We start from the raw sequence: 24,625 nt of genomic DNA on the forward strand, positions 1-24,625 counted from the left end.
AGGGGTGTACATGGGTGAAAGAGGAGTGTACATGGGTGACAGAGGGGTGTAGAGGAGTATACATGGGTGACAGAGGGGTGTAGAGGAGTATACATGGGTGACAGAGGGGTGTAGAGGAGTGTACATGGGGAGTGTAGAGGGGTGTACATGGGTGACAGGGATGGACAGGGGTGACAGAGGGTGGGATGGGGGGGTGGACATGGAAGATAGGAGGGTGGACATGGGAGAGAGGGGGTCAGAGGGGTGGACAAGGGTGACAAGGGGGTAAAAGAGGGACAGGAGTGACAGAGGGGTGGACTGGGGTAACAAAGGGACAGATGGGTCAACAGGAAGGTGGACATGGGTGACAGGGTAGACTACGGGGGTAAAACATGGATGACAGGAGCGTGGACATGAGTGATGGGATGATAGGAGGGTGGACATAGGTGAGAGGGTGGGGTGGACATGGGTGGCAGGGAGGTGAACAGGGGTGACAGGGGGGTGACATGGGTGACAGGGGGTGGACATGGGTGGCAGGAGGGTGGACATGGGTGGCAGGAGGGTGGACATGGGTGACAGGGGGGGTGGACATGGGTGACAGGGGGGGTGGACATGGGTGACAGGGGGGGTGGACATGTTATAACATTATTACGGACAGTGTACACACCTGACATCCTAACTGGCCATGGTGTGGGATGAGTATGGACTGGGTGACTGGGGGGGGTAGGACATGGGTGACAGGGGGTGGACATGGGTGACAGGGGGGTGGACATGGGTGACAGGGGGGTGGACATGGGTGACAGGGGGGTGGACATGGGTGACAGGAGGGAGGACATGGGTGACAGGAGGGAGGACATGGGTGACAGGGATGACAGGGGGTGGACATGGGTGTCAGGGTGGTGACATGGGTGACAGGGGGGTGAGCATGGGTGACACAGGGATGGCAGGGGGTGGACATGGGTGACAGGGGGAGGACATGGGTGAGAGGGGGAGGACATGGGTGACAGGGGGGTGAACAGGGGGTGAACAGGGGTGACAGGGGGGTGAACAGGGGTGACAGGGGGGGTAAACGTGGGTGTCGGGGGTGGACGTGGGTGTCGGGGGTGGACATGGGTGTCAGAAGGGTGGACATGGGTGTCAGAAGGGTGGACATGGGTGTCAGGGGGGTGGACATGGGTGTCAGGGGGGTGGACATGGGTGACAGGGGGAGGACATGGGTGGCAGGGGGGTGAACAGGGGGTGAACAGGGGTGACAGGGTGTGGACAGGGGTGACAGGGGGGGGGGGAACATGGGTGACAGGGGGGTGAACAGGGGTGACAGGAGGGTGGACATGTTGTTATAACATTATTACGGACAGTGTACACACCTGACATCCTAACTGGCCATGGTGTGGGATGAGTATGGACTGGATCGGTGTTTCCCAACCAGGGTGCCTCCAACTGTTGCAAAACTACAACTCCCAGCATGCCTGGACAGACAGGCTGTCCGGGCATGCTGGGAGTTGTAGTTTTGCAACATCTGGAAGCACCCTGGTTGGGAAACTCACTGGACTGGCGGGGGTTTGAGGGGGGCTAGACAGGGGTGACAGGGGGGGGGTAGACATGGGTGACAGGGGGAGTAGGACATGGGTGACAGGGGGAGTAGGACATGGGTGACAGGGATGGACAGGGAGGTAGACAAGGCGGACATGGATGACGGCGGGGGGGGGTGCAGAGGGTGGACCTTGGTGACGGTGGGGTGGTTTGGACAGGGTTGAGAAGGGGTAACAGGGGGGTGGAAAGGGTACGGTACCTTCGGAAATCTCACCTCACACCGGCCCACGCAGCTTGAAGTTCCACAGCAGTCTGGCGCAAATGCAGCTCGCTCCGCCGTCGGGCACCATTTTCGGCTCACTGCGCGGCAAGGGGGGAGAGTCACGCAGGGGACGCAGGAGGACGCTGTGTGCGCAGTGAGCACACAGGCTTCCCTTTCCCCCCTGCGTGCAGGCCGGGCGGGACATTTGAAGAAAAAAAAAATGTTGTCAAAATCACTGCTCTAACTATACGATTTAGGCGGCCGCGAGGCCCCCTTTAGCGTGAGGCCTTAGGCGGCCGCCTATATCGCCTAATTAGAGAGCCGCCTCTGCTGCCTCTCAATGTCTGGGCTACATCGGATATCCCTATTTCTCTGTGTCGCATAGCTGTACGCCCTCCCCTAAAAAAGACCGTGTGTTTGTCACTGTTTGACCATTTTTTGCAATTTGCGCTGCTGTTCTTGCCACTGGTGGTTGTACTAGGTGGGAAACATATGCAACAGGGGAATATGAGGTAACAGAGGGTTTAGATTCTGGATTCTCGCCTCTTGTTGCCCCCATAGGGGCTGTTGTAAAACATTGTGATGACACAGGCAGGAAATGAGAATTATGAAAATTACTCAAATTCTGTGCTTGTGACGCAAAGCCAAAGGTGGTATTCAGAGGTCCTTGTGCTTGATATGAGTTATGATTAGATGCCTGGCCCTGATTATTGGGACCTTTTTGATTATTACGTTTGTAATAAGGTCTCCATGTCGAGGGGAATGAGATTTAGGTTTTAAAATAGTGCTTTCTCTGATCTGCCTTACCGTGGTAAGCTGCAGATACAAACGGCGGCGCTTTACTGATATTATTATGAGGTCTGTAGATCCATAGTGTACTAAACAGATATATGTATGGAGAAGTTAGCACTTAACTTTTAACCCTATTTTTGTTGTTTGTGGTGTTACTTAGTTCAATAAAGTGTAGGGATATATGGTAAATTAAGGCTAGGTTCAGACTACGGAATTTCCGCCGGAATTTTCGCTTTGAAATTTTCGGCAGAAATTCCGCTTACTATAATGCATAGTGTAGTGAATGGTTTTCCGTTCACAAATTCACACTTTTTGAATTTGTGAAGCGGAAAATCCGGATGAAAAATCCGCTAGAAAATTTCCGCCTGAACAAAGGGGTTGCTCTTTCTTCAGGCGGAAATCCGAGCGGAACACAAAGCAGTCTATAGGAGACTGCAGTGTCCGCGCGGTCCTAGCGCCGACTAATTCAGTCGGCGCAGGCGAAACTCTGAATCTCCGGGCGGAAATTTTCTGCCCGGAGATTCCGTAGTCTGAACCTAGCCTTAGGGTTTCAGTGGATCACCCTTGTGAGTGATCTATAAGTGAATTGGTCTGCTCTCCTTTAACTTTTTTTAACCCCTTAAGGACTGAGCCCTTTTTTGCAATTCTGACCACTAACTTTATGCGTTAATAACTCTGGGTTGCTTTTACCAATTATTCTGATTCTGAGATTTTTTTTGTGACCTATTCTACTTTAACACTGTGGTAAAATTTTGTTGTTACTTGCCTCCTTTCTTGGTGAAAAATTCCAAAAGTTCATGAAAATTTTGAAAATGTTGCATTTTTCTAACTTTGAAACTTTCTGCTTGTAAGTAAAATGGATATTCCATATAAATTTTATATTGATTCACATACCCAATATGTCTACTTTATATTTGCATCCTAAAGTTGAATTTTTTTTTCTTTTGCAAGACATCAGAGGGCTTCAAAGTTCAGCAGCAATTTTCCAATTTGTCCCAAAATTTTCAAAATCTGAATTTTTCAGGGACCAGTTCAGTTTTGAAGTGGATTTGAGGGCTCTTCTTATTAGAAATACCCCATTACAAAAACTATAAGTATTCTAAATTACATTCAGAAAGTGTGTTAAAGTTTTAGGTGTTTCACAGGAATAGCAGCAAGATAAAGGAGAAAATTCATAATCTTCATTTTTTACACTCGCATGTTCTTGTAGACCCAGTTTTTGTAATTTTACAAGGGGTAAAAGGAGAAAAAGCCCCCCAAAACTTGTAACCCAATTTCTCTCGGGTAAGGAAATACCTCATGTGGATGTCAAGTGCTCTGTGGGTGCACTAGAGGCCTCAGAAGGGAAGGAGCGACAATGGGATTTTGGAGTGTGAGTTTTTCTGAAACAGCTTTTTGGGGGGCATGTCCCATTTAGGAAGCCCCTATAGTGCCAGAACAGCCCCCCCCCCAAAAAAAAAAACATGGCATACTATTTTGGAAACTACACCCCTTAAGGAACGTAACAAGGGGTCCAGTGAGCCTTAACACCCCACAGGTGTTTGATGACTTTTCGTTAAAATTGGATGTGTAAATGTTTTTTTTTTTCACTAAAATGCTGGTTTTCCCCTAAATTTTACATTTTTACAATGGGTTATAGGAGAAAATTCCCCCCAAAACTTGTAACCCCATCTCTTCTGAGTATGGAAATACCCCATGTGTGGACGTCAAGTGCTCTGCTGGCGCACTACAATGCTCAGAAGAGAAGTCATATTTGGCTTTTTGAAAACAAATTTTGCTGAAATGGTTTTTGGGGGGCATGTCGCATTTAGGAAGCTCCTATGGTGCCAGAACAGCCAAAAAAAACAAAAAAAACAAAAAAAAACATGGTATACTATTTTGGAAACTACACTCTTCAAGGAATGTAACAAGTGGTACAGTGAGCCTTAACACCCCACAGGTACTTGACAAATTTTCGCTAAAGTTGGACGTGAAAATGAAAAAATTGTTGTTATTTTTTTTCACCAAAATGCTGGTTTTACACCAAATTTTTTCTTTTCACAAGTGGCAATTGGAGAAAAAGTCTCCCAAAATTTGTAACCCCATTTCTTCTGAGTATGGAAATACCCCATATGTGGATGTAAAGTGCTCTGCGGGCGAACTACAATACTCAGAAGAGAAGGAGCGCCATTGGGCTTTTGGTGAGAGAATTTGGTTGGAATAGAAGTGGGAGGCCATGTGCATTTACAAAGCCCCCTTTGGTGCCAGAACAGTGCCCCCCCTCCCAGATGTGATGCCATTTTGGAAACTACACCCCTCACAGAATTTAACCCCTTAAGGACTCAGGGTTTTTCAGTTTTTGCACTTTCGTTTTTTCCTCCTTACCTTTTAAAAATCATAACCCTTTCAATTTTCCACCTAAAAATCCATATTATGGCTTTTTTTTTGCCCCGCCAATTCTAATTTGCAGTGACATTCGTCATTTTACCCAAAAATGCACGGCGAAACGGAAAAAAAAATCATTGTGCGACAAAATCGAAGAAAAAACGCCATTTTGTAACTTTTGGGGGCTTCCGTTTCTACGCAGTGCATATTTCGGTAAAAATGACACCTTATCATTATTTTGTAGGTCCATACGGTTAAAATGATACCCTACTTATATAGGTTGGATATTGTCGTACTTCTGGAAAAAATCATAACTACATGCAAGAAAATTTATACGTTTAAAAATGTCATATTCTGACCCCTATAACTTTTTTATTTTTCCAAGTACAGGGCGGTATGAGGACGCATTTTTTGCGCCGTGATCTGAAGTTTTTATCGGTATGATTTTTGTTTTGATCGGACTTTTTGATCACTTTTTATTCATTTTTTAATGGTATAAAAAGTGACCAAAAATGCGATTTTTTTGACTTTGGAATTTTTTTGCGCGTACGCCATTGACCGTGTGGTTTAATTAATGATATATTTTTATAGTTCGGACATTTACACACGCGGCGATACCCCATATGTTTATTTATTTATTTTTTTTACACTGTTTTTTTTTTTATGGGAAAAGGGGGGTGATTCAAACTTTTATTAGGGAAGGGGTTAAATGACCTTTATTAACACTTTTTTTTAACAGGTCTGGATCTCAGGCACGGAGCAGTCATTCGCCGATCGGACACCGAGGAGGCAGGTAAGGGCCCCCCCCGGTGTCCTGCAAGCTGCTTGGGACGCCGCGATTTCACTGCGTCATGAACAGCCCGACTGAGCAGCCGGGTCACTTTCACTTTAGAAGCGACGGTCAGCTTTGACTGCCGCTTCCAAAGGGTTAATACCACACATCGCCGCGATCGGCGATGTGTTGTATTAGCCGCGGGTCCCGGCCGTTGATGAGCGGCGGGACCGACGCGATATGATGCGGGATCGCGGCGCGATCCCGCTTCATATCGCGGGAGCCGGCGCAGGATGTAAATATACGTCCTGCGTCGTTAAGGGGTTAATAAGGGGTGCAGTGACAGGGGTGTGGAAATTAAAAAAAAAAACTACTTGTCCAAGGGACTAAAGCTGAACACAATCTACTTGTCCCTAAAGAAAATCCACTTGTCCTGGCAGATAAGATAATTTCCACCAAAATAGTCTGATCCCCCCCCCCCCCCCCCACTAGACCACCAGGGATGGATATAAGATCCTTTAGACACTGCTGACAGCGCTGATCTAATGGGTTAATAGGTGATCGCACATGTCAGGATATTAGCGGAGGGAGAGCTGTAGCTCCTCTTACACCCCAGACAAGCCCAGAAAAGTCTAGATGTAACTTTTTGATCACCATAAAAAATTTCTCATATGAAGTGACCAAAAATGAACAATCCTGGACTATTATTTACAATTACACCGTTCACCATACGGTTTCATTAACATCATATTTTAATAGTCTGGACATTTCCACATGTAGCGATACCACTTATGTTTATTTTTGTACATTATTTTTATTGAAAGAAAATTGGAAACTTTTATTAGGAAAGGGGCTTATTCACATATATACGCACCTTTTACAATATTTTAATCACTTTTTTCAGTCTCAATAGGGACTTATGTGTTACTGGGGGGGGGGGGGGTTCTGCTTCTCCAGTTTATATGGTGCATTTTGTGTCAGAAAATGCTGGAAGTTGCATTTAGTTACTAGATAACTACAACTCCCAGCATGCCCTGATACAGCCTATGGTTGTGTGGGTGTTGCAGCATGTTGCACTGTATAGTAGTACAGTTAAGGTTATTGTGTAACATGCTGGGAGTTGTAGTTTTGGTTTGTGTCAGCTGCAGAGCCATAGTCTGTGTCAAGGAATACTGGGAACTACAGTTAGTAACTACAACACCCAGCATGCCCTGATGCAGCCTATAGCTCTGCAGCTGACCCGAACCAAAACTACAACTCCCAGCATGTTGCACTTTATAGTTCTACAGTTTAGGTTATGGTCCAACATGCTGGGAGTTGTAGTTTTGCAACAGCTGGAGGCACCCTGGTTGGGAAACACTGATATACACCATACATATGCACACATCATACATACACCTGCCGCTGCCCCACCCCCCATCATACATTACATACACACATCACACATACACTCACACCATACATATACAACCACCCTTCCTGCCGCCGCCTGTATTCTCGGTCTCCTCACCTGAGCCGCCATGAGTGGACATCAGAGCTGTAGTCACCGCCGGTGTGAGGTGAAATTTCCGTCCTCTCCTCTCTCCCCTCCCCCCTGCTCTGTGTTTTCCCCTTGCAAACTAGCAACCGCCCCGTGGTGGATTAGGTCCTGTCTAGACAGAGACGGGGAGGGGGGAGCTGTGTGTGGGGGATGGAGCTGTGCATGGAGATGTCTACATCCTCTCTCTCACCCTGCTGTGTCTTCTGAGCTGCGTCCTCCATCCTCCGGGAGGGGAGATAAGGGGGCTCTGCAGTCAGCTGGAGGCCGCCGCCCCCTCCATACACTCTGAGCGCTGGTGTGAGGTGAAGACTTCCATCGGCTCCTGCACCTCACACCGACATTAAAGAAAAATAAGGGGGAAGTCTGTCTCTCCCTGCTAGCCCGATACAGGGCTAAATCTATAAACATTTCACCTGCCCGGTGCCCAAAACTACTTGTCCCGGGCGTCAGGCTATAGGATTTCCACATCCCTGAGTGAGCATTTACACCCCACTGGCGTTTGACAGATCTTTGAAAATTTAATTTTTCATTTTCACGGACCACTGTTCCAAAAATCTGTCAGACACCTGTGGGGTGTAAATGCTCACTGTTCCCCTTATTATAATACGTGAGGGGTGTAGTTTCCAAAATGGGGTCACATGTGGGGTGGGTCCACTGTTCTGGCACTATGGGGGCTTTGTAAACACACATGGCCTTAAAGGGGTACTCCGGTGGTAAATTGTTTTGACTATATGGTATCTTCTTTGTAAGTTTTGTTTTATACAATATACATGTGTTATATGTTTTGGCAGCATGTGTGTGTTTTTCTTACCTGTTTGTTGGGCAGGAAGTTCTGTAGTTCAGAGGATTTTCTTTTACTGTTGTCCACAGTTCTGAGTCTGTTGCGGACAAGATGTCACAGCTTTTTTTTTTTTCTCTGTCTGCATGAGGAATAAGCCACGCCCCCTCATATCATCCAGCTGAGTACACAGCTACTCACCTCCCCTCCCCTCCCCCCCTGATCTGTATTCTAAGGACTCAGGTCTGCACAGGAGAAGGACCTCACAGAGAAGATAAGTGTTATCTGAAGGGGAGGATGAGAAGGTGCACGGGCTGGGGATGTATGGACTGCAGGGGAATAAATCTCATACTGGGAATGATCTCTATGGGGGAGATTAATCAAAACCTGTGCAGAGGAAAACTTGCCCAGTTGCCCATAGCAACCAATCAGATTGCTGCTTTCATTTTTCACAGGCCTTCATAAAAATGAAAGCAGCAAGCTGATTAGTTGCTATGGGCAACTGGGCAAGTTTTCCTCTGCACAGGTTTTGATAAATCTCCCCCTATATGTGAAGGGGGAGGGACTCCTGGATGACACATGCTGGGAGTTGTAGTCCCTGTTGTGTGTGTGTACGCTAGTGTTTTCAAACCAGTTTGCCTCCAGCTGTTGCAAACCTACAACTTCCAGCATGCCCTGACAGACTTTTGGCATGCTGGGAGTTGTAGATGTGCAACAGCTGGAGGCACGCTGGTTGGGAAACACTGTTCTAGCCTATTCAGCAAACACATCATGTAACACCAGTGTTTCCCAACCAGTGTGCCTCCAGCTGTTGCAAAACTACAACTCCTAGCATGCCCAAAGGCTGTCAGGGCATGCTGGGAGTTGTAGTTTTGCAAAACCTGGCTGCATCCTGGTTGGGAAACACTGGTGTATGCCCCACAGAGGTGTGGTGAACTACAACCGCCAGGAGACTACAGAGGCAGCATGCTGGTGTTATACCACAGACTGAAGACTCCTGAATGACACATGCTGGGAGTTGTAGTCCCTGTTGTGTGTACGCTAGTGTTTTCAAACCAGTGTGCCTCCAGCGGTTGCAAAACTACAACTCCCAGCATGCCCTGACAGACTTTTGGCATGCTGGGAGTTGTAGATGTGCAACAGCTGGAGGCATGCTGGTTGGGAAACACTGTTCTAGCCTATTCAGCAAACACATCATGTAACACCAGTGTTTCCCAACCAGTGTGCCTCCAGCTGTTGCAAAACTACAACTCCTAGCATGCCCAAAGGCTGTCAGGGCATGCTGGGAGTTGTAGTTTTGCACAACCTGGCTGCATCCTGGTTGGGAAACACTGGTGTATGCCCTACAGAGGTGTGGTGAACTACAACCGCCAGGAGACTACAGAGGCAGCATGCTGGTGTTATACCACAGACTGAAGACTCCTGAATGACACATGCTGGGAGTTGTAGTCCCTTTTGTGTGTGTATGACAGTGTATCCCAACCAGGGCTGGTTATATTAGTGTGCTGTGTATAAGGGTGCTGACCCGGGAAAATAGTAGGGTGGGTAAAGGGTGGAACAAACAAACAAAAAAAAAGGAGCTGCCCCAAACCAGCAAGGCATGTGGCATGATGGGATTTGTAGTTTTCAGCACAGCAAGAAACAGGAAATAGAAGCAAAGATAGGAAAACAAAGTGGGGGATAAAAAGACAACAAAGAACGGAAATAGAGTAGGCTAAACAACAAGAATAGAAATGAAACAAAACAAATAGGGTAAGTCAAAAACGGAAAAACACTTTGACCACCGGAGTACCCGTTTAAATTTCGGACACATTCTCTCTCCAGAAGCCCAATGGTGCTCCTTCTCTTCTGAGCATTGTAGTTCGCCCGCAGAGCACTTTACATCCACATATGGGGTATGAGCTTACTCAGAAGAAATGGGGCTACAAATTTTAACAAAAAATTGTCAAACACCTGTGGGGTGTTAAGTAGTGATGAGCGGCATAGGCCATATTCGAATCCGCAATATTTTGCAAATATATTGACGAATATATTTGTGAAATTCGCATATTCGTTTTTTTTTGCGCATATGCGAAAATATATGCTCATATTCGCGAATATTGAGCCCTACCTTCTTTAAAGGGGTACTTCGGTGAAAACCTTTTTTCTTTTAAATCAACTGGTGGCAGAAAGTTAAACATATTTGTAAATTACTTCTATTAAAAAATCTTAATCCTTCCAGTACTTATTAGCTGCTGAATGCTACAGAGGAAATTCCTTTCTTTTTGGAACACTGATGACATCACGAGCATAGTGCTCTCTGCTGACATCTCTGTCCATTTTAGCAACCATGCATAGCAGATGTATGCTAAGGGCAGCATGGTGGCTCAGTGGTTAGCACTGCTGCCTTGCAGTGCTGGGGACTCGGGTTCAAATCCCACTAAGGACAACAATAAATAAAGTGTTATTATTATTATAATCACCTCAGCAGAGAGAACTGTGCTCGTGATGTCATCAGAGAGCATTCCAAAAACAAAAGAATTTCCTCTGTAGTATTCATCAGCTAATAAGTACAGGAAGGATTAAGATTTTTTAATAGTAATTTACCAATATGTTTAACGTTCTGCCACCAGTTGATTTAAAAGAAAAAAGGTTTTCACTGGAGTACCCCTTTAATGCTATAGGGAACTTTGACTAGAGCATTAACTGTGTGATTTTTTTTTTGTCCATTGAAACTGATAGGCCCATTGTGGTCTATGGGGATCTCACAGCATGTAAAACAGTAAGACAAGCAGGACCATCTTGGCAGCACAGTGGAATGGGAGACCACCACTGGCTCCAGTCCCGGGGTGGGACAGAGTGCTGCAGTGTTGGGGTTAAACTTTACTTTCCTGGAAAAGCTGCTTAGTTGCCCATAGCAACCAATCAGATTGCTTCTTTCATTTTTTTAAAAGGCCTCTGAAAAATGAAAGAAGCAATCTGATTGGTTGCTATGGGCAATTCAAAAACTTTTCCAGGAAAGTAAAGTTTAACCACAACAGTGTAACACTCAATCCCACGCCAGGAATCAAACCAGTGATGGTCTCCCATTACATTGTGCTGCCAAGAAAGTCCTGCTTATCTTATCTGCTCTGTTTTACATGCCATGAGATCCCCATAGACCACAACAGGCCTATTGGTTTCAATGGGCAAAAGATCACATGTTAATGCACTAGTCAAAGTTCTCTATACCATTAAAGAAGGGAGGGCTCAATATTAGCGAATATGCGCATATATTTTCGCATATCCGCAAAAAAATGAAAATTCGTAATTACGAATATATAGTGCTATATTCTCAATATTCGCGAATTCGCGATTATGCGATATTTGCGATTAAAATTCAAATTGCGAATATTCGCGAGCAACACTAGTGTTAAAACTCACTATACCCCTTGTTACATTCTGTGAGGCGTGTAGTTTCCAAAATGGTTCACATCTGGGTATTTATTGCCTTGCGTTTATGTCAGAACCGTGGTAAAATCAGCCACCCCTGTGCAAATCACTAATTTAGACCTCAAATGTACATCGTACGTTCTCCCTTCTGAGCCATGTTGTGTGCCTTCAGAGCACTTTGCGCCCACATATAGGGTAGTTCTGTACTCAGGAGAAATTGCGTTAAAAATTTTCCTTTTACCGCTTGTGAAAATTTGTATTTTTTTTACACTAACATGCTTGTGTAGACCCCAACTTTACTTTTTCATAAGGGGTAAAAGGCGAAAAAGCCCCCCAAAATTTGTAACGCAATTTCTCCCGAGTACAGAGCTACCCCATATGTGGCCCTAAACTGCTTCCTTGAAATACGTCAGGGCTCCAAAGCGAGAGAGCGCCATGCATATTTGAGGCCTAAATTGGGGGTTTGAATATGCCACAAATATACCCTACGGCAGTGTTTCCCACACATGGTGTCTCCAGCTGTTGCAAAACTCCCACCATGCCTTGACAGTCAGTGGCTGTCCGGCAATACTGTGAGCTGGAGGCTCCATTTTGAAAACAGTGCCATACAAGACTTTTTTTTTCCCCTTCTTATTGGGAGGGGGGGGGGGGACTGTGTAAGGGGGTGTAAATGTAGTGTTTTACTTTGTATTTTCTGTAGTGTAGTGTTTTTAGGGTCCATTCACACGGTTTACAGTGAGTTTCTCGCTGAGAGTTTGTTCTCAAACTTGCAGCAGAACTAACTCGCTGTGAACCCTCCCATGTGAATGTACCCTGTACATTCACATGGGGGGGGGGGGGCAAACCTCCAGCTGTTGCAAAACTACAACTCCCAGCATGCACTGACAGAGCATACATGCTGGGAGTTGAAGTTATGCAACAGCTGGAGGCACATTGGTTGCAAAACACTGAGTTTGTTACTTAAATCAGTGTTTAGCAACCAGTGTGCCTCCAGCTGTAGCAAAACTAGAACTCCCAGCATGAACAGTTCTTCAGTGCATGCTGGGAGTTGTATTTTTGCAACAGCTGGAGGCACACTGGTTGCAAAACACAGAATTAGGTAACAAACTCTGTTTCACAACCAATGTGTCTCCAGCTGTTGCAAAACTGCAACAATCAGCATGTATTGAAGAGCATGCTTACAGTTATAATTTTGTAACAGCTGGAAGCACACTGCTACAACTCCCAGCATGCCCTTTGGTAGTCTGTGCATGTTGGGAGTTGTAGTTATGCAACAGCTGGATGCACACTTTTTCATAGAAAAAATGTGCCTCCAGCTGTTGCATAACTACAACCCCCAGCATGCACAGACTACCAAAGGGCATGCTACAAGTTGTTGCTAAGCAACAGCAGGAGGTGAACAGGCCTCACCTCCTGCTGTATCCTGCCGCCGGGACCACCACCGCCGCTGCTGCCACCGATTCTGCTGCTCCTGTCGCCGCCACCGATCCTGAGGGGACCCCCTGCCGAACTAGGGCAAGGTAGGAGATCCCCGGCGGCCCGCCGCCATCATCGCCGTCCCGATCGCCGCCCAGCTGGGTCGTGATTGGTCGGTTGTTCCGACCGATCAATCAAGTGATCGTGAGGCGGCACCTGTGCCACCTCACTCCTGCTGGGTAGGGGTGAATGGGGCTGTCTCGGACAGCCCCATTCACCCTTCTTTTTTTGGTCCCTAGAGACTTGATTGACCCTGAATAGCCGCAAATCGCCGGTCTGAATTGACTCGTGACCCCCTCCAGGGGTTTGCATGGGGTGCCTGCTGATAGATATCAGCAGTCACCCCGGTACCATGTACCTCCAGCAGTTGCAAAGGGAATCGCTAGGCCCTCACGGGTTACCTATCTAGTGGACATTATTTAGTGGTGCCGAGCTTTTCTTCATTGAGATTTGTAAATTACTTCTATTAAAAAACTCTTAATCCTTCCAGTACTTATTAGCTGCTGAATACTGCAAAGGAAATTATTTTTCTTTTTGGAACACAGAGCTCTCTGCTGACATCATGATCACAGTGCTCTCTGCTGACATCATGACCACAGTCCTCTCTGGACAGTTCTTAAAATGGACAGAGATGTCAGCAGAGTAGGAGAAAATCCCCATAGAAAACATGTCAGCAGAGAGCACTGTGGTTATGATGTCAGCAGAGAGCTCTGTGTTCCAAAAAGAAAATAATGTATTCAGCAGCTAATACATACTGGAAGGATTAAGATTTTTTTTATAGAAGTAATTTACAAATCTGTTTAACTTTCTGGCACCAGTTGATTTAACAAAAAAAAAAAAAAGTTTTCCACTGGTGTACCCTTTTAACCCCTTGGGGACCGAGACCATTTTATCCCTAAGGACCAGAGCATTCTTTTGCACATCTGATCACTGTCAGTTTACGCATTAATAACTCTGGAATGCTTTTACCTTTCATTCTGATTCTGAGATTGTTTTTTCGTGACATATTCTACTTTAACAAAGTGGTAAATTTTCGTCGATATGTTCTTGTAGACCCATATTTTTTATTTTTACAAGGGGTAAAAGGAAAAAAAAACTCAAAATTTGTAACCAAATTTCTCTCGAGTAAAGAAATACCTTTATATGTGGATGTAAAGTGCTCTGTGGGTGCACTAGAGGGCTCAGAAGGGAAGGAGAGACAATGGGATTTTAAAGAGCAAATTTTGCTGAAATGGTTTTTGGGGGACATGTCACAATTAGGAAGCCCCTATGGTGTTAGAACAGCAAAAACAAAAAACAAAAACACATGGCATACTATTTTGTAAACTACACCCCTCAAGGAACGTAACAAGGGGTACAGTGAGCCTTAACACCCCATAGGTGTTTGACGAATTTTCAATAAAGTTGGTCGTGAAAATGAAAAAAAATCATTTTTTTCCCTAAAATGCTGATGTTACCCCAAATTTTTCATTTTTACAAGGGGTAATAGGTGAAAATGTCCCCCAAAATTTGAAACCCCATTTCTCTCGAGTAAGGAAATACCTCATATGTGGATGTAAAGTGATCTGCGGGTGCACTAGAGGGCTCAGAAGGGAAGGAGCGACATGGAAAGCAAGTTTTGCTGAAAAGGTTTTTGGGGGCATGTCTCTTTTAGGAAGCCCCCATGGTGCCAGAACAGCAAAAAAACACCCCACATGGCATACTATTTGGAAAACGACACCCCTCAAGCAACGTAACAAGCGTTACAGTGAACATTTACACCCCACTGGCATTTGACAGATCTTTGTAACTGTCCAAATGAAAAATTACATTCTTTATTTTCATGGACTACTGTTCCAAAAATCTGTCAGACACCTGTGGGGTGAAAATGCTCACCGTACCCCTTGTTATGTTCCGTGAGGGGGTTAGTTTCTGAAATCGGGTCACATGTGGGTGTTTATTTTTTGCGTTTATGTCAGAACAGCTGTAACCAGCAGCCACCCCTGTGCATATCACCAGTTTAGGCCTCAAATGTACATAGTGCTCTCACTCCTGAGCCATGTTGTGGCCCCGCAGAGCATTTTACGCCCACATATGGGGTATAAGGGGTAAAAGGAGAAAAGGCCACCAAAGATTTGTAGCGCAATTTCTCCTGAGTACGGAGATACCCCATATGTGGCCCTAAACTGTTGCCTTGAAATACGACAGGGCTCCGAAGTGAGAGCCATGCGCATTTGAGGCCTGAATTAGGGATTTTCATAGGGGTGGACCCGGATGCAAGTGTTACACTTGCCTCCGCCACCAAAAATACTGTATGTCAGTTTTCCCCAAACAAGGTGCCTCCAGCTGTTGCAAAACTCCCGACATGCCTGGACAGTCAATGGCTGTCCGGCAATACTGGGAGTTGTTGTTTTGCAACAGCTGGAGGCTCGGTTTTGGAAAAACTGACGTACAAGACATTTTTTATTTTTATTGTGGGGGGGGGGGGGCACTGTAAGGGTGTAGTGCATATGTAGTGTTTTACTCTTTATTTAGGGTTAGTGTAGTGTAGTGTTTTTAGGGTACATTCACACAAGTGGGGGTTTACAGTGTGTTTCCAGCTGCAGCGGAAAATTTGCCCCATCTCAAACCTGAAGCGGGAAACTTGCTGTAATCCCCCGCCCGTGTGAATGTACCCTGTACATTCACGTGGGGGAGGGGGTGGGGGCAAAACTACAACTCCCAGCATGCACTGACAGACCATGCATGCTGGGAGTTGTAGTTATGCAACAGCTGAAGGCACACTGGTTGGGATTGGGAAACACTGTGTTAGGTTTTTTGTTTTGTTTTGTTTTGTTAGTGTTTCTACACCACTGTCTGTTTCCTCACTCAGTGTTTCCCAACCCGTGTGTCTCCAGCTGTTGGAAAACTACAACTCCCAGCATGCATGGTCTGTAGGGCCAGATCTGAAGGGCCAGATGTTGCTGAACTACAACTCCCTGCATGCCTGGACAGTTTTGGCATGCTTTAAATTGACATCTGGAGCGCTACAGTTTGGACACCACTGTATAGGGGTCTCCAAACTGTGCCCTTCCAGATGTTGCAAAACTACAACTCCCAGGATGCTGAGACTGTCCAGGCATGCTGGGAGTTTTAGTTCTACAACATCTGAAGGGCCAGATGTTACAGAACTACAACTCCCAGCATGCCTGGACTGTTTGGGCATGCTGAGAGTTGTAGTTTAGCAACATCTGGAAGGACACAGTTTGGAGACAACTGCACAGTGGTCTCCAATCTGTGGCCCTCCAGATGTAGCAAAAGGGTGTCTGGGCATGCTAGGAGTTGTAGTTTTGAAACTCCTAGAAGCTGCAGTGAAGATCAAGTTGATCTTCACTGCAGCATCTGACACCGCAGCACCACTTGCCTGCTGCCGGACCTGGTCCTCATGTGACTGTCGCCGGTCCCCAGGTAACGGGCGCCGGTCCCCTCCGCATCCACGGCCGCCACACTTCGCAGCCATCTTTCCCCCGCTCTTCCCCGACATCCAGGGGAGGACAGAGCGGGGGAAATTAATGCCCCCCCCCCCCCCGCGCCGCTACTGCCCTGCGATTCGCCGATCAGTCCGCCGATCGGCCAATCGCAGGGGATAGGAGGAGAGAGCACCCTTCCACCTTGCTCCTATCCTCTAGGATGATCGGGGATGTCTCTGACAGCTCCGATCATCCCTATTGTCCGGGTCATCAGAGACCCGATTAGCCCGGAATAGTGGCAAGTGGCCGATCTGAATTGATAGGCGATTTGCTGTGATCGCTGACATGGGGGGGGGGGGGGTGTCAGGACCCCCCAGGCATTTGCACGGGATGCCTGCTGAATGATTTCATTAGGCAACCCAGTCGCCCTTGGTCCTTAAGTACCAGGGAGCAAGGGTGTACCTGTACGCCCTTCGTCCCAAAGAGGTTAAGGACTTTCAAATGGGGGTGGTTATGGATATGCCCGCTGTCCTTAAGGGGTTAAAGCATTATAGAGTGGATACCTTTTTGTCTAGTGAAACCACTTTCGCTAAGACCATTCTAAGTTCTGCAAGGCAGGAAAGCTTTCCCTAGGGGATTTCTTGCTAAATCCCCACAGTGTGCTGCTGAGGGACGCTAGGGAAGACTACATTTAGTAAGTTAATTTGTTTTCCCTTAGTCTCCTCAGCAGCACAAACTTCTCTCCCTTATTAGTTTTATTTGTACTTTATAATTTACTCATTGTCCTGATGTGAGCAGGGTGTTTATAAAGCCTTTAGGGGAGGTCCTTATAATAAAAAAAAATAAAAAATCCCAGGTCCTATTGTCTCACAGGGGTGGAGACACTCCACATTGTGCTGCTGAGGAGACTAATGGAAAACAAATTAACTTACTAAATTTAGTCATGTATTTGCAGCCTCTGAATAGGCGACACTCCCAATAGTGGATGCGGACACACCCAATAGGGGACAACCGGGCTTAATCGCTGGCCCTACCTTGTACACAGGGTCGCCATCAGGGGGTACAGCCAATACTGCAGTAAGGGGCCCAGGAGTTGTAGTTTAGCAACAGCTGGAGGCACCCTGATCCTAAACTTCAACTTGCATGATGGGAGTTGTAGTTTTGCAAAAGCTGGAGGCACCCAGGTGTAAAAATGCCACCCGCCGCTGTTAAAAGATTACATCTCTTAGCATGCCCTTACGGTGAGGACATGCAAGGAGTTGTAGTTTTGCAACAGCTGGAGGCACCGAGGTGTAAAAATGCCACCCGCCGCTGTTAAAAGATTACATCTCCCAGCATGCCCTTACAGTGAGGACATGAAAGGAGTTGTAGTTTTGCAACAGCTGGAGGCACCGAGGTGTAAAAATGCCACCCACTTCTGCTAAAAGATTACATCTCCCAGCATGCCCTTACAGTGAGGACATGAAAGGAGTTGTAGTTTTGCAACAGCTGGAGGCACCGAGGTGTAAAAATGCCACCCACTTCTGCTAAAAGATTACATCTCCCAGCATGCCCTTACAGTGAGGACATGCTGGGAGTTGTAGTTTTTCAACAGCTGGAGGCACCAGGTGTAAAAATGCAACCTGCCCATTGTTGCAAGACTACATCTCCCAGCATGCCCTTACAATGAGGACATGCTGGGTGTTGTAGTTTTGTCACCCTAAGGCCTTCTTTTATTCACTCCCCACTCCAGGACAGAACCGGACCAGCAGCAGTGATCATCAGTTTCACCATGGGCCGGCGGCCCATCCTTATTACAAGGAGATTCACTATGGGGCAGATTTATCAAACCTTGTGTAGAGAAAGAGTGGTTCAGTTGCCCATAGCAACCAATCAGATTTCTTTCATTTTTCACAGGCCTCTTTAAAAATGAAACCTGATTGGTTGCTAGGGGCAACTGCTCCATTCTTTCCCTGCACAGGTTTTGATAAATCTCCCCTTATATGTTTATTCACCATTTATTTTCGTTCAGCACTGAAAGGGTGTTTGTGATTCCAGCTCTGGAGGAGGCGTGGCCAGCTAATTAAGGATCCTTAAGTACAGCTGCTTTAGTGCAGTTCAAGCTCCATGCATATGAGTGAGGACAGCTGTGCAGCAGACTTTTGGAGGGAAACTGTGACCATAGTAAGTAAGGAAGCTTGTGGTAGAATTGTGTGGAGGGCTCTTTAAGAACATGCTTCCTATGATTTGCTGCACCTCCATGTGGGATCTGTGATCTCCAGGTGTTACTGTGCAAGTTGGATCTATTAGAAACCCCAGCAATGCAAAGGCCGGTATTCATCCAACCAGAGCACCTCCAGCTGTTGTAGCTTTGCAACAGCTGGAGGCACCCCTGGTTGGGAAACACGGACTTATACTAAAAAGTGCAACATGCTGGGAGTTGTAGTTTTCATTTGGGGCAGCTGCTGAGCTACAGGCTGTATCAGGGCATGCTGGGAGTTGTAGTTAGTAACTAACTGCAACTCCCAAATAAAAAAAAAAACCTAGAAGTTGCATCAAAACAAAAAATTTTACTGTCAAAAACTACACATTGGGGGGGGGGGGGGAATGATCCCTCATACACAATGGCGTCACTAAGGAGGAAGATCCCCTATTCCCCCCCCCCCCCCCCCTTAAGAGGAGATTCAGCCTGTGCTCCCTTAACAAGCTGGTGTAGTGTATGGGGAGGAATCTGCAGCCACTGGGAGGCCATAGACCCACTCCTGCCTTCAATATGGTGAAAATGTACATGTGTATAGTGAGTGTGTATATAATGTGTGATGTGTACATGTATAGTGAGTGTGTATATGATGTGTGATGTGTACATGTATAGTGAGTGTGTATATAATGTGTGATGTGCATATACCGAGTGTATGTGTGATGTGTACATGTATAGTGAGTGTGTATATAATGTGTGATGTGTACATGTATAGTGAGTGTGTATATGATGTGTGATGTGTACATGTATAGTGAGTGTGTATATAATGTGTGATGTGCATATACCGAGTGTATGTGTGATGTGTACATGTATAGTGAGTGTGTATATAATGTGTGATGTGTACATGTATAGTGAGTGTGTATATAATGTGTGATGTGCATATACCGAGTGTATGTGTGATGTGTACATGTGTATAGTGAGTGTGTATATAATGTGTGATGTGTACATGTATAGTGAGTGTGTATATAATGTGTGATGTGCATATACCGAGTGTATGTGTGATGTGTACATGTATAGTGAGTATATGTGTGTATATATAATGTGTGATATGTCCATATGTATATATGTGAGGTGTCCATGTATATAGTCAGTGTACAGGGTGGGCCATTTCTATGGATACACCTTAATAAAATGGGAATGGTTGGTGATATTAACTTCCTGTTTGTGGCACATCAGTATATGTGAGGGGGGAACTTTTCAAGATGGGTGGTGACCATGGCGGCCATTTTGAAGTCTGCCATTTTGAATCCAACTTTTGTTTTTTCAGTAGGAAGAGGGTCTTGTGACACATCAAACTTATTGGGAATTTCCCAGGAAAAACAATGATGTGCTTGGTTTTAACGTAACTTTATTCTTTCATGAGTTATTTACAAGTTTCTGACCACTTATAAAAGGTGTTCAATATGTTGCCCATTGTGTTGGATTGTCAATGCAACCATCTTCTCCCACTCTTCACACACTGATAGCAACACCGCAGGAGAAATGCTAGCACAGGCTTCCAGTATCCGTAGTTTCAGGTGCTGCACATCTCTTATCTTCACAACATAGACAATTGCCTTCAGATGACCCCAAAGATAAGTCTAAGGGGGCAGATCGGGAGACCTTGGGGGCCATTCAACTGGCCCATGACGACCAATCTACTTTCCAGGAAACTGTTCATCTAGGAATGCTCGGACCTGACACCCATAATGTGGTGGTGCACCACCACATTATGGGTGTCGGGTCCGAGCATTCCTAGATGAGCAGTTTCCTGGAAAGCCTGTGCTAGCATTTCTCCTGCGGTGTTGCTATCAGTGTGTGAAGAGTGGGAGAAGAGGGTTGCATTGACAATCCAACACAATGGGCAGCACATTAAACACATTTTATAAGTGGTCAGAAACTTGTAAATAACTCATGAAAGAATAAAGTTACATTAAAACCAAGCAAATCATTGTTTTTCTTGTGAAATTCCCAATAAGTTTGATGTGTCACATGACCCTCTTTCCTATTGAAAAAACTAAAGTTGGATTAAAAATGGCCGCCATGGTCACCACCCATCTTGAAAAGTTTCCCCCTCACATATACTAATGTGCCACAAACAGGAAGTTAATATCACCAACCATTCCCATTTTGTTAAGGTGTATCCATAGAAATGGCCCACCCTGTATATATAATGTGCAAGGTGTCCATGTATATAATGTGTAAGGTGTGTGTGTGTGTATTATGCGTGAGGTGTCCACGTGTGTGTGTGTGTGTGTGTGTATATTACGTGTGATGTTACATGTGTATACTGGGGGACACATTTATCATTAGGTGTCTATTGTAGACACAGATCTACCCCTTTGTCTAATTTACTCAATTTGCGCAAATATCGAAATGTCCCCCCCCCCCCCCCCCCTGCTCTACCATGCACGCCTTCTCTACATCACACTTTACAGAGCTGTGATATTTTTCTGCGGTGCACTACTCACATAGCTAGAAGTGCCAAAGCAGCAGTGTGTGCCAAACAAAACTCTGCACAATAGTAAAATCAGAAATCTTTATAAAGTACACAGAATGTCTGGGTTTAATAAATATGTAATTTTGCTAAACAATCTGTCCCCTAACTTCTATATCAGTGTTCACCAACGAGAATGCCTCCAAGTGTTGCAAAACTTGCCATGCTTGGAGTTGCAGTTTTGCAAAAGCTGGAGGCACCTTGGTTGGTAAACATGGTGTACATGTACCAGAGCTGAGTGTGTGATCATGTTACATGTAGCAGAAATTAGTGTGCAGCATGTGTATGGAGCAGAGCTGAATGTGTGATTGTGTAAGCATGACCATGCACTCTCAGCTCTAGTGCATACACATTGCCCAATACATCACAATGCTGCTCAGCCAATCACCAGCTGAGGGACATCATTTTGGTCGCCAATTGGCTGATCAGTGTAACTTGTCAGGCCCCAGAAGCAGGAGGACAGGAGAGCGATATTGGCAGCATCTGGACAGCTGCGAAAGGGAAGTTAAAGGGGTGCTCTAGTGGAAACCAATTTTTTTTAACTGGTACCAGAAAGTCTTACAGATTTGTAAATCCTTCCAGTACTTCTCAACGGCTGTATGCTCCACAGAAGGTAATTTTAATTTATTTTCTGTCTGACCACAGTACTCCCTGCTGACACCTCTGTCCAGAGCAGAGGCAATATCCCCATAGTAAACCTCTCCTGCTCTGGACAATTCCTGACATGGACAGAGGTGTAAGCAGAGAGCACTATGGCCAGACAGAAAATAAATTCCTGTGGAGCATACAGCAGCTAAGTACTGGAAGGATTAAGATTTTCTGGCAGCAGTCCGGGTATATGGGGCTCTCATAGAATGAAAGCTCAGTTCTTATTTAAAAAAGACCGTTTTACTATTAGACAGTTTTTGATTACTTCAAGCATATAATTTTGGTCAGTATTCTTAGCCAAAACCATAAGTGTGCCTAAAACACGAGTTCCACCAAAAAAGTGGAAATTGTTCCATTATAGTTTATTGTGGTGGTTCACTTGTTTTGGCAAAAAATACTAACCAAATGGGGCTCAAAAATACAAACCAAAATACTGCATGTGAACGTAGCCTAAGAACGAGAAGTCTCAGTATGCTCTGACACCACTTTTTTTTTTTTTTTGCCAGTTACCAGATGTCTGCCCCAACCGGGAGGAGCTGCTATTGGAAAGTTAAGTATCTATATTTATCACTTATGCCATGGCATTGTTGTATAACACTCTATCTTTATTCTTCATCCAGAAGGTGTTCATTATCTACCTTGTCTGTTTTTTTTCCTTAGTGTTATTGTGATAACCATTATGGTCAGCCCCATCTCTAGTACAGGCAGGTTAGATAGTAGCTACCTATGCATGACTTGTTGCATTGCTAACTTGGGGGAGTTATCAATGTGGCACCATGTGTAGATAGCCATCATAACTAGTTAACCCTCAGTTATTTCTGTTATTGTAATGTTCTACTGATGCTGAATAGTATAGTAGTCAGGGCCTCCTAAATGAAGGTAGGAATGCATTAGGAAAGTCCTAGCTGTAAGTATGGCTGATAAATCAACTGAGGATTTGCAGCCACTATCATTGTTGTTTTTAACATACTGCTTTTTTATCTTTTGTGTGTGTTCGGCTCTTCATTGTTTTTCAAGTTGCTTCATTTTCTAACGGCTTTTGTCTTTCTCACAAGTATCTAGGTAGGTTTTTTTTTTTAGAATTCTTTTCCTATAGAGCAAGAATATTTGACGCGGTCTGCTAGCCCTGGACACTAATACCCAAGAAAGAGTGAGACAACCATCTGCCCAGACTGGAAGGAGCTACGATGAGACGGTAAGGCCTATGCGAGTGACTTGATCTAATAGTGTCTGTCTTCGTGCTTCTTCCAGAAGCTGTTCTATTGTGTAAGACAACCCTCACCTGGGAGGAGCTGCTGTCAGACCAATAAGTTACTAACTTTGACCTGACTTTGACCTATGTCATATTCTTGTTCTAGAAGTATCTATCAGTTTGCGTTCTCCAGGTGTTCCTTATCTTCCCTGGCTGGAATTGTGGACCTACGCGTAAGTAAATAGAATCATGTCTGTTCTTGTCAAATGTGTTATATTTAGGGGGTAATTTGTTTAATGACTTTCTGTCTCTTGCCTTTGCCAGTCGCCGCCTACCGTGGCAGTCTTTGCCAAATTTGGCAATTTACCATATAATTCTATGGTGAATGTCAGCCCCATTCCTTGTACCAGCAGGTTTGGTAGCTACCTATGCATGACTTGTTGCATTTCTAACTTGGGGGAGTTATCAATGTGGCACCATGTGTAGATAGCCATAATAACTAGTCAACCCTAAAGAATCAGTTAGTGAAACTGTAGATTAGTCACCTATTGTAATAAATCTTTGCAAAATGGCAATTTACCATATAATTCTATGGTGAATGTCAGCCCCATTCCTAGTACCAGCAGGTTAGATAGTAGCTACCTATGCATGACTTGTTGCATTGCTAACTTGGGGGAGTTATCAATGTGGCACCATGTGTAGATAGCCATAATAACTAGTTAACCCTCAGTTATTTCTTTTATTTTCATATACTACTCGGCATCAGTAGAATAGTCAGTGCCTACTAAATGAAGGTAGGAATGCATTAGGAAAGTCCTAGCTGTAAGTATGGCTGATAAATCGACTGAGGGTTTGCAGCCACTATATTGTTGTTTTTTATCTTTTGTTTGTTAGGCTCTTCATTGTTGCTTCATTTTCTAACAGCTTTTGTCTTTTTCTCACAAGTATCTAGGTAGTGTTAGTTTTTTTTAGAATTCTTTTCCTGTAGAGCAAAAATATTTGATGCTGCCTGCTAGCCCTGGACACTAATACCCAAGAAAGAGTGAGACTACAATCTTCCCAGAATGGAAGGAGCTGTGTTAAAACGGTAAGGTCTTTCCTATATGGTTTATGCCATAGGCTTGTTCTAATAGCCTGTGTCTTTGTACTTAATTTATTCACTCATTTATCTAAATCCATTTTGCACCGTGCTATATAGCCTTAAAGGAGCCCTGTAGTGTTAGACCCTTATCCCCTATCCACAGGATAGGGCATAAGTGTCTGTGGGGGGCTCCGACCACTGGGACCCCCATGTGATGTCCTGTACGGGGACCTGGCATTGCTGCGGCTCTGCGTGGCTCATGCACGTGTTGTCGACCTCACTGAGGTAGACACGCCCCCTCCATACTGCATCTCCGCCTCTCACATAGAGATACATGGAGGGGGCGTGTAAGCTGTGGCAGGCAGGCCTCCTGCACGAGAGGGCCGTTGCAGAATCGGGGCCCCATACAGGAGATTGTGGGTGGTCCAGCGTTCGTACCCCCGCAATCAGACACTTATCCCCTATACTTTGGATAGGGGATAAGTGTCTAACACTGCAGATCTCCTTTAAGGAGTCCGGCATTTTTATTTTTTTTATTAAAATTGAAAAGTTGCTTCATTTTCTAACTGCTTTTGTGTCTCTCACAAGTATCTAGGTAGGTCTTTTTTTTAGAATTATTTTCCTGTAGAGCAAGAAGATTTGCTGCCTGCTAGCCCT

At 45.3% G+C, this 24,625-nt stretch overlaps 1 long non-coding RNA gene across 1 annotated transcript; it reads left to right on the forward strand.

Moving 5' to 3' along the window:
* The first annotated feature begins 8,210 nt into the window (after nt 1-8,210).
* Nucleotides 8,211-24,325, forward strand: LOC130356296 (uncharacterized). Its single transcript, XR_008888837.1, has 3 exons — nt 8,211-8,325; nt 18,373-18,498; nt 22,202-24,325. It is a non-coding gene; the product is annotated as an uncharacterized LOC130356296 (long non-coding RNA).
* The last annotated feature ends 300 nt before the right edge of the window (nt 24,326-24,625 follow it).

Source organism: Hyla sarda, chromosome 2 (genome assembly GCF_029499605.1).
Source record: "Hyla sarda isolate aHylSar1 chromosome 2, aHylSar1.hap1, whole genome shotgun sequence".
NCBI classification, from domain to species: domain Eukaryota; kingdom Metazoa; phylum Chordata; class Amphibia; order Anura; family Hylidae; genus Hyla; species Hyla sarda.